Genomic DNA, 11,413 nt, shown 5'->3' on the forward strand with positions numbered 1-11,413 from the left:
TTTAACGTTTACCATGGATAAATGATATCGATATCTTCAGATATTTGAAAATGGATGATATACAGTCAAACCTCGTTAACGAGCCACTCTTAAGAGAGCAAAAACATAACTTAGTAAGCGGAGTGACTCGTTAAACGGAGTAAGCCATAGCTATGCCAATTCCTGCCTGAGGACAATTGTGACTTCCAAAAAGTTACCCGGTAAACGGAGTGACGTGTTAACCGGATGACGCACTATTGAGGTTTGACTGTATAACCACCCCAGTCGGTAGTATGGAGGATGTACAGGGTGTGCGGTAAATAACTACACAACTTGAACGGTGATTAACGGAATAGAGAAGAGTACTCTTTGTTACATTTTGTTGGGATCGATTAAATTTTAGAATTTTTCCATTATTCTAAATTTATATTCTCTAGTTCTGTGGCTTGTGGGCCAGAAACTTGTATGTATCTTGTAACCATATGGCCTGCATTTTACGGGACATTTCCGTAATTTTGGATGTTTCGACTTTTTTTTTTTTTAAATAATTTTTTTCGATTTCTTTCTTATTTTGAATGAAATTTACTTGTTTGCTTGAAGTTTTGAAATCAAGAATTAAAATTTTTTTTCATAACTTTTAGTTGGCCATCAATCAATCATGACTATGGTCATTAATCAATTACGACTATGGTCATTAATAAATCATGAGAATGATCATTAATAAATCATGAGAATGATCATTAATAAATCGTGGAAATGGTCAAAAACGCGAAGGTCTCTTCGCGTTCTCCTAAAGTCATTCTTCCGCTTTTTCGAGCCTTAGTTCGTCCTGGACTGGAGTATGCTGTAAGGTTTTGGAGACCATACCTACAGAGGGACATAGACTTGGTTGAAGGGGTGCAGAGAAGAGCTACGCGTGTCCTTATTGGCACACGAGGCTTGAGTTATGAAGAAAGACTTCATTTTTTGAATATGTTTACATTGGATGAACGCAGGTGTCGAGGAGATATGATCGAAGTGTTCAAAATTTTCAATGGGATGGATAGGATGGACCATGAACTTTTAGTACACCGCCAATCGACTGCTTTTACAAGGGGACACCAGTATCGATTGGTGAGGGACAATGCAAGGTTATGGTGTCGCAGGGAATTTTTCTCTAATAGGGTTGTTAATAAATGGAATTGCTTACCCCCGGAGGTAGTAAATTGTAACACAATTGACACGTTTAAAAAGAAATACGATAAACATGTTGGGGTAAATCGAGAAGCTATCCATTCTTAGAATAAGACAACCATAAGTATTCTTTATGGGCATTGTATAATATTTTATCATGTGTATATATTGTTTGTAATTTGTGTTAATTGCATTTTTAATTGGGTTGCTGTATTTTTGAAACATATGACAACCATATTTTTATGGCATCTTTTTATCAGCCACCTCGTTGGGCATTTTGCCTGTTGTGGCGTTGTATTTGTATTTGTATTTGTATATTTGTATTAATAAATTATGACTATGGCCATTGTTCCATTATCATGACTATGACCATCAATGAATTATCATGACTATGGCCATTAATCAGTTATCATGACTATGGCCATTAATCAATTGTCATGACTATCATTTTAATCAATTGTCATGACTATCATTTTAATCAATTTCCATGACTATCATTTTAATCAATTTCCATGACTATCATTTTAATCATAATTATTATGCCTAAGCAGATTCATCTCACATATTTTTCAAACATATACGTTTTCTTTGGTGAATTCTTGCCTTTGACAATTTTTATGGCCATTATTGACAAATTCGCTTGCATTGGCAATTTTTGTTGGATAAGATTAGCAACTCAACATGCATTTAAAAATTTTTTGGCGATAATTTGTGATATCACGTATGAATCCCGATCTTCTGTTTCCCGTTTTTCTATGAAGGAAATATGGTCAGAATAGGTATTTATTGTAAAGTGCGTATTGATAGTTTTCTACCGAAACACGTTCGGCGGGCTTTAGTTTGCCCACCACTATCCTATGCCGATAAAATGAAGTCTGCCGGCCTCATTTCGAAATATCATCCAGTATATAATGTACGGGGTGTCCCATAAATCCATGAATAGTTCAAAAATTCATAAAAATTAAACAAATTGGTTTATTTTCTGTTGGCTAAAAATTTAATCTCCCAGAGGAGGAATTTTTCTCTTCTTTTTTTTTTTTCCATCAGAAAAAATTAGTTGAAATTTCTGTCTATAGATGGCGCTTCACGAAAGCAAATCACAGACCTGTGGATGTGGAACTTTCTTCCATCTCTTCTGCGTCCGAAACGTTCGTATATCTTCAGTCGGCGATTCATAGCTGGTGTAAAACAATTCGACCAATATCAACACTACATCGGGAACCTGATGTAAGCGCCAGTAACAGAAATTTCGGAACAAGCATAACTCCGACTGCATGAACAGGTTAGGGCCACACATATACGTTCACACAGCCAAATTCATGCGTGCAATCAATTCGTTAAAAATCTCCCAGAATAATGTTTACGAGGAGCATGTATGGTTCAGTAGTAGTGGTTCTCATCCTGGGATGACAAGCCCTCCCCCTATTCATGCAGTTATGGGATAATCTGAGGAGGTCACGGATGCAAATGCGATAGAAAGGAGGGCCACTACAGGTGGTTTTGGAGGCCCCAGGGAACAGCGAAAAAATACCCATGACCCTCATGACGCATAGAGGCCGTCCGGGAAATGGCCGAGAGCACCATGCCCATAGAGGGCCTATACTGGTACTGTAATTTTCATGAGTAATTATACATAAATAGCATTGCTTAGTTATTTCTCAGAGCTACTTACGAGACCCCCAGAACATTACTTTGTTCGACGGCCGAAGTGATTTGGAACTGTGCCGCGGGCCACTTGAATAATCTACAATTGTGCCTCGGGGCACTTCAGTAATCTGTAACTCTGCTATAACTTAAGTCAGTGGTTCTCAATCTGGGGCCATATGGCCCCCTTGCGGTCCTGGGATATTCTAGGGGGGCCACGGGAGAAAATCAGAAGAAAGGTGATCCACGACAGGTGGTGAAGGGAGTCATAGAGAGCTGTGAAGAGAAAAGTTTTAAAAGTGAAACAGGTTACTACTTTCAGAATTCATAAGATCCGTCCATAGGACTAGGAGCATTTTAACCCTTGGGTCCATGTGAGCAGGACCAGGGTCTTCATGTCTATAATGGAGGGAGAGGGACTGCACTATATGGGATCTGGTACTATATGATTTTCATATGTAAGAACAGCTTACATGTGAAAATCATAGTACCAAATCTAGTACCAGCTTAGTATGGAGGGCAGCCAGAGCAATGGTTGATGTGTTGGGAGGGCCGATTTATTGTGCATGTTTGTTGGATCGTCCCGTATTTTACACAGACCCATTTTTACCATATAATTTGACTCGTGGGAGAGATGATAATCTATCATTTGAATCCGCGCCTAGCCAGGATTCTAGAGATTGGCCTGATTTATTAAAATTTCATTCATAATAAAAAAATAGAAAGTATCTCTCTTGGATGAGTGTAGGGGGGCCCTGGATAGGGGGGGGGGGCACGAGAGAAAATTGTGATCCGTCGGAGGCCATGAGCTGAAAAAGGTTAAGAAACACTGACTTAAGTGATCTACAAAAGCACCGTAGACCACTTCAGTAGATTACGACAATGGCTTCTACAGTGTTAAGACGTCTTTTGACGGAGCTCCGGAATTACATCATATCCCGGCGTAACCATTTGTAAGCTGACGGATCCTGGTGTGCCGTGAGTTGGGGGACATCGAAAGGACTCTTTAGAACTTCGAAGCAAGCGTCTACGGCGTCGAGATGAAAAGTTATCTTCACTTACATCGCGCCGAGTGAATTGCGGATCGGTCGGCCATTGTCTACAGCGTTAGCCCTCCCATTGGACTTCAAATTCATCAAATGTCGGCTGATTGAATAATTTTTGTGTACTTTATGTGTGACATAAATGTTCGGTTCAAATTTATCATCGAAAATCGTTTTTAATTAAAATTTGATCGATTTCAAAGTAAATTCTATGAAACCCGCCATCTTAATACAAGCCTATAGATTTATCATTATTGTAGAGGCTGTATTATTCTTCTATGGCTCCGTAACATGTGTAACAAGGCCAATCTTATTATTTGTAATATAAAGGAGTTCTTATTCTTGAATTCTATTTTCGGCTGGCCTCGAGAGCAGATTACTTTAAGGTGCACTACTGTTCCTTCAAAGGCCGAGAATAATTATTATAAGTAAAGTTGCCTAGAATAAGGTATAATAAATAAAATTAACACAAACAACAGCAAGGATAATACAAAGTCACATTACTGAACAAAATCTTTGATCAACATGAAATTTGAACAATTGCGACACCACTTGGCCATGAATAACACCACGTCATCGGACGACCATATCGATGTCACCAGTATCCGCAGCTCGCAACTTTTGAATGCTTTGGACTTAACCGGTGGACCTGGGACACCTTCCCACGCAACACGAAGCTGCCAATGTTCAATGAAGACTGCTACTCCCCTCTACGGATTAGTTCCCAAGAGGAACTTCCTGAAATCAACAGTTCGTGCTTCAGATGTCGTGACTCCGGCTTTGCATCCCCAGACCCAAAAGAACATTGTGCCAACTTCTGTGGTAAAAACGATCTTAGGTGACCACGAAACGAATGAAACTCTCGATGCTGATGACTTCTATACGTATGATGCTGCGTGGAACATCTGGACACTTTTAACTGATCCCCGAAGAGATTCGTTGGGCAGATCCCATCACCGCCTGCCTGTCAGTGATCATGAAAGTCTACAGTGCCTGCTAAAAGGCACCATAGATGCAATTAAATCGACTTGGAATCTCGTTCGAGACACCCGAAAACTCTCCTCGGGAAAGGTGCGGCGCAAGGTGTCATTAAATGATCAACACAGTGTTCGTCGTCTATTAGTCGACCTGGTCATGGAGATAGTTGAGCAGTCAGAAACTCAACCCTCGCCTACGAAGAATTCTAACGTCAAAAGTAAATCAAACAAAGTGACCTTCCCTGGATTACGGAGCAAAATGACCCAAAAAGTCGGCGATCGTGTAATGGGCCAAACTAGCACACAACGTTCTCCAATCGTATCATGTACGAATGAACTTCGGTCGGATGGTGTTCTAACGGTCGCTTCGTGTTACGAAAGTAAGCAGTCAGTAGTCAAGAGAGTGAATCAGCGAGAACATAACATATTTATTAGTAGAGACACTCAAACTGATCATCTGTCAGTGTGTCGGAGTGAAACTGGTCCACTTATTGACAAAGAAACTCAGACGATCTTGGATCATGCTCCGGACGTGGACTCACCAGATCGGGAAGATTGTCTCACCGACGAGCGGCAACAGAACTTTCAATTTGTAGTAGCTTCCCAAAGTGATACAGAATATAATGGTACGGGACCAGACGCCCCACGAGAGAGGAACGCCTGTATTAGCCCAACGATGACAGTATCCTCTCAACTGCCAACCTCGATATTTTACGTTGAGGATAGCTGGAACAACGAAACCACTTTACCTTGGGAACCTCCCAAACCTCAGAGACAACGTAAAGTCAAAATTGACAGGTCTAGGCAAACGAACAGTCCTTCGATAGAAATTGAAAAGGTGGACGCCTGGCCACAACTGCATTCGAATAAGCAACTGAAGAATAGCACTGCGCTTCCAGCTGAAAAAGTGTTGTCACCTTCCTCCCTCGGATTAAAGAGAACGTGGGCAGAAGTTGTAAAAATGGGGGACAGTGGCCAAAAGTGGTCCAAATATCAAATATTATCGGGCAGGCGGCTTGCACCTGAAAGGACTAAGGGCGTGGACATCTCCTCGCTACACTTGTCAAACCCAGTGGAATCAGATGTACAAGCCGAGGTAATTTCATCGCATGACGTGAACGAAAAGAGACAATCCAACCCACTCTCCTGGGCTGAACGATGTGAAGACTATGACCGAACTATAAAAGGGACTGATACCGTAACAACAACACATAGCCGTAAGCAACTGAGAGAAGAACTTCAGGGCAGTAAAAATAGTCGGCATGGCAAAAACACTTACGCAACAGAAACCCCCCAGGCTCGTCACCAGCGAATGAGCTACCTAACCAACACTAGCAGCGGTGCGGCGAAATTAGACTCTTTCAAGGTATATAGACGTAGTCAGGTACAACACGCAGAAGAGCAGTTGGCTCAGCCGTCAAGTAGGAAGGCCACAAACCCTCCCAATTTTGATGCTGAAAGAAATGTCAGGAGGTCTGATTATGATCCTCATGGGCGTGACAGTTATCCACCACACCGACGGAAACACATTACGTCTGACCATTATACTTCCGACTATAGGGACAGCACACTGGGTACAGCGAGAGAACACTTTCGACAAGACCAACGACGAAGAAAATACCATCTCTCACAAGGAGTAGTACGTGAGGAAAGGCGGGTATATGTTGACACACGTGAACTCGGACGCCATCGCCATCGCAACTGGCAAAATATACGAGGCGTATCGACGAGACGAATGCAGATGACCGGGTATACTCAACCGATCAACACTCATATGGACAGAACGGGCAGATGTGTTGACTGTGTGCTCATGAACATGGCGCAAGATCTCCGCTTTAACACGGACCACAGGTCGAGGAGCAGAGAATGTCCCAGTTTTCTCCTCACAATAGGTCTGCAGTCGACTCACCAGTTATTTAATCAGCGACGCAGAGATTGGTAAGGCGTGATGGTCGAAAAGAAAGGTGTAACAGTAAGTTACTAACTATGGGCCTGAATCTAGGCAGTGAATTAACACGAAACTGATGACGTCACATTCGGCAAAAAACAACCAAGTAAGACACGGACTTCGTCTCCTTCAATTAAATGCAGACAAAGCTAAGATCTGTATCGAACATATGGAGGCTTTCGTAAGAGCACAATCAGTAGATGTGGTTCTACTTCAAGAACCATGGCAAAATAGAGGTCTTTTACGTGGTATTCCACAATCATGGCAGTCGTGGACGGCGCAACTATGCAAAAGTGCTATATTGGTCCCATCGACTCATATTAGACCGGCCACGTACAAGATCGGCCGCCACCTGGTAGCTGTTCAGATAAGTCTGCCGGGACGTGAACTTATAATTGCTAGTGTATACATTTCTCCGTACGAAGAAGTAGACGAAGCCATAGAGGAGATGGATGATCTTTGCGAGTCAGCACCAGGTATCGACATTATCTTCTGTGCGGACGCAAATTGTCATTCTTCGTGGTGGGGCTATCGAGAGACGGATCCAAGAGGGCGCGCGATGCAGGAATTTCTCACCAGCAGGAACTTGTTTCTGTTTAATTCTAGACGGACAAGACCTACCTACGAATTTTATGACGCAAAAGGATGGCCAGATCTTACTTTTACAACGTCAGAAAATATTTACAGGCGTTCCGATTGGTCAGTAGGTACGGAAGATTCGTATAGTGCGCACAAATATATCCATCTACAACTCAATATTACGCCTAGATATCAAAAACCTACGAAGTATAGAACTACCGCAAGACGATTAGCAAAGATCAGGCCTGCTACAGAGCAGATCTTCATGGACCTCCAAGAACAACTTCATATGGTTTTGGACGAGGATCAGGTTAATGCATGCTTTGACGCCTCAATGCAGCGGCTGAAAGAACGATGTATCCAGGTGTTGGGCTATGCACAACCGCGTCTTACCGCTTCTTTGAAATGGTGGACTGATGAGTTAGCAGCTTCACGCAGGCAACTTCGTAAACTAGAGCGTCGTTTCATTAAGGCCAAGGGTGATGATAGAGTACAGGCGAGGATGGAGTTTAGAAAATTCAGAGCAGGGCATATTAAGGCCGTAAACAAGGCAAAAACGACTAGTTGGATTGCCTTTTGCACAGAGGAAAGCCGCCCATTTGGACAAGCATACAAATCTATGTTCAAAACGAAGCGTCTACCACCACAGGTAATGATGTCCAACGGTCCACATACTGGTGCCACGATGCTGGAAGCGGCCCAAGCACAATTGGAGGAGATTTTTCCGAACCTCCCGGATACTATAAATTTGACTCCATACACGCCATCTATGATTATGACGGACCCACCATTCACTCATACGGAGATCAATCAAATAGTCAGAAGACTGAACAATAAACGAGCTCCGGGTATTGATAACATAAATATTCCTCTTTTGAAAACCCTAGTCGCAGCCCATGGTCATGTTATCTCAGATATCTTCAATAGTTTAGTCAAGTTGTCGGTGTTCCCAAAGTGTTTCAAACGTGGTAAGGTCTTGCTTTTCCTGAAGAAAGATAGGGGTCCAGGGGTGCTGCAGTCGTATCGCCCCATCTGTTTACTCTCTACAATGGGTAAAGTCCTAGAAAAATTGGTGGTGCAACGGATCACCTACTATCTAGAGAAGGCAGACTGGCTTAGCCCAAGACAGTTCGGATTTCGTACAGGTGGCTCGGCAGAAAAAGCAATAGCATCACTGATGGAAGAGATCACGACTAGACATCGACGAGGTCAAGTAACGGCCATAGTATCCATAGACATTCGCGGTGCTTTTGATTCGGTCCGCCATGAGATAATAATCAATACTGTACGAAAATTACCAATTCCTTACAATCTCATTTGTATAGTGGAGAACATGCTAAAAGATCGAACGGTTGTGATGCCAACTGATGGAGGAGACGCGGAAAAGCATCAGGCCATGGGCTGTCCTCAAGGCTCATGCAGCGGTCCGCTACTATGGTCTATCGTGCTTGACTCACTGCTGAAAAAGAATTGGGGACCGGATGTCTATGTCCAAGCTTTCGCCGATGATCTGGTGTTTGTGATCTCGGCGGGAACTCCCAACGACATTGGCAGCACTGCGGATGCCGCGTTTGACGAACTGTCAAAATGGCTAGACGATAATCGTCTCAGCATGGAGGTGACTAAAACTAAATTACTATGGCCACACCCCAAGAAAAAACGTCCCTGCATAAGAATCAATGGTGTTCGACTGCAAATATCTAAATGCATGAAATATCTTGGAGTGCATATTGACCATCAGTTCAAATTCACGACGCATGTGGCGAAACAAATTGATAAGGCTCAAGACACCATGCAAAAATTGAGACGCATAGCAGGTCCAAAGTGGGGTATACGCCAAAAATTTAGGAACATTTTGTACAGATCGGTTGTACAACGGCAGATTTCATACGCAAGCGCCATCTGGTATAAAAACCCGACACAGAGACTCCGTAAATTACTAGATGTTGCCCAACGCCCGTTCTTATTGTATGTAACTGGTACATACAGAACTACGGCCAATGATGTTCTGTATACTGCTACGGGAAACCCTCCGCTCAGCCTATATGTTGAATATGACGCTCGTCGATCTACAATCCTGCATTTGGGTAAGGAGGTCTGGATGGACGGAATTCTTATAACACCTGATGCCTACGAAGGGAACAATAGGAGTTGGCTTCATCATCCCAGTGTGGACTTGTTCCAGAATCAAGTTCCGCTGCCTGGTACGGAACAATGCTCATCGGATGAAGCTATTAGTATATTCACGGACGGCTCAAAAACAGAGACATCCACTGCCTGTGCATACGTAGTTATGAATGCAGAAGGATCTGTTGAAGAGGCTTGGAGTCGACGGTTGCGTCAAGGGAACAGTATCTTTCAGGCGGAGGTTCTGGCCATACTAGCTGCAGTAGAATGGGCGATTAAGCAAAATCAGCAGACGACGATATATACTGACAGCGCGTCTAGTATTAATGCGATTCGTGATCAGCGCACTCCACATGAAAATACTCGGCGAATACGCAAGCATTTATACGACCATCCGTCTATCAGTATCAAATGGGTCAAAGGCCATGCAGGAATAGCGGGGAATGAAATTGCGGACAGATTGGCCAAAGATGCTCTTAATCTCCCAACGGAAGAACAACTCTTGCTACCACGCAGTCACATCAAACACGTGCTAAAAAGTGACCTGTTACAAAAGTGGCAACAGCTATGGGACAAGAATGCACATAAAGATGCCTATAAGATACAGAAACACGTCCGTTGGAATAGTTCCATTTGGTCTAGAGAGAAAGTGATCATGATAACTGAGCACGGCCCATTACCGACGTATCTAGAACGTTTCAAGAAGTCGGACAACGCCATGTGTGCGTGTGGTGAGATTGGATCTTTATGGCATTACCTGACATCTTGCCCATATACAAAAAAAATTTCATTTTGGTGCTATTCCCGAAAACGGTCGACTGTGTTTCAAAAAAAAGAGTTTTGAAGAGCCCTATGGGCCTTGCTCGGGTGCGGTGGATTATATTGTTCCTCGATAGCAACTTACATCGCATACATACTAAGAAGACTGGAAGTGCGCGTCTGAGCGGTGGGAGCGAGGACGAGTTCAAACCGGCAAGAGCCCCAGCGATTGATCTTAAGAGGAAATATGATCTTCGACCACGTCGGCGGCAACAAAAGTAACCGATAAATGGAAAACAGAAGCAAGTTCACCTGCAAGGAGATGAATCAAGTCATCGATGGCAAGGACGAATTAAGTGTTATTTACTCGGCTATATAGTGAATTGTGCTGATCTCAGTTCACCCGGTGACGATTCGGGAAACGACTGGCGGCTTAGACGATGATGATCTGCGGCTAATTCACAGTGATTCGAAATTTTATATACCAAGATTATCGGCAATCATTCGATCAATTGACGATTACTGGATTCTTATGGGATGGACGGCTATACACAAGCATCTTATAATCCCGTTTATAATTTTGATTGCCCATTGGCGTTGATTGTTTAGATTTTATTTATTTGTTATATGACTTCAGAAGTTGGCAATCAATTTTTATGTAAATTATTTTTTTTTGCTGCCTTCGTCTGAGGTGGTCATGTTACGTTGTTTTTAATAAAACTTTCCGGATACACCCATCCTTCGGGAACGCTTCGATATCTCTCTGAGATGGGAAGCGGGGTGTATCCGGTCTTCAAAGGTCAAAGACCACTTCAGTGATCTAGAAGAGTGTTTCCGCGAATCACTTAAATGATCCGAAAATGGTCCTCGGATCACTTAAGTGATTTGGAACTGTGTCGCGGGAAAAAGTCTATAATCATCCCGCGGGTCGCTCAAGTGATCTGGGAATACGCCAGGGGCCACTCAAGTGATGCGGAACTACAGCGGGTCACTCAGGTGAGCTTGAAATGTGCGCTTCTTTCATTTTTTCAAAAATTAGGTTTGGAACGCGGGCCATATCAGATGACTCCGAAGGTCTCATTTGACACACGGGCTATAGGTTAAGCATGTGCTTATATTAATACACACTATAACTCAAATTTCATATGAAGTATTCACATAAGAATTTATAAACCATGTTTACA

Source organism: Pholcus phalangioides, unplaced genomic scaffold (assembly GCF_987345545.1).
Source record: "Pholcus phalangioides strain wild (caught in Gottingen) unplaced genomic scaffold, Ppha-v1.0 ptg000012l_1, whole genome shotgun sequence".
NCBI classification, from domain to species: domain Eukaryota; kingdom Metazoa; phylum Arthropoda; class Arachnida; order Araneae; family Pholcidae; genus Pholcus; species Pholcus phalangioides.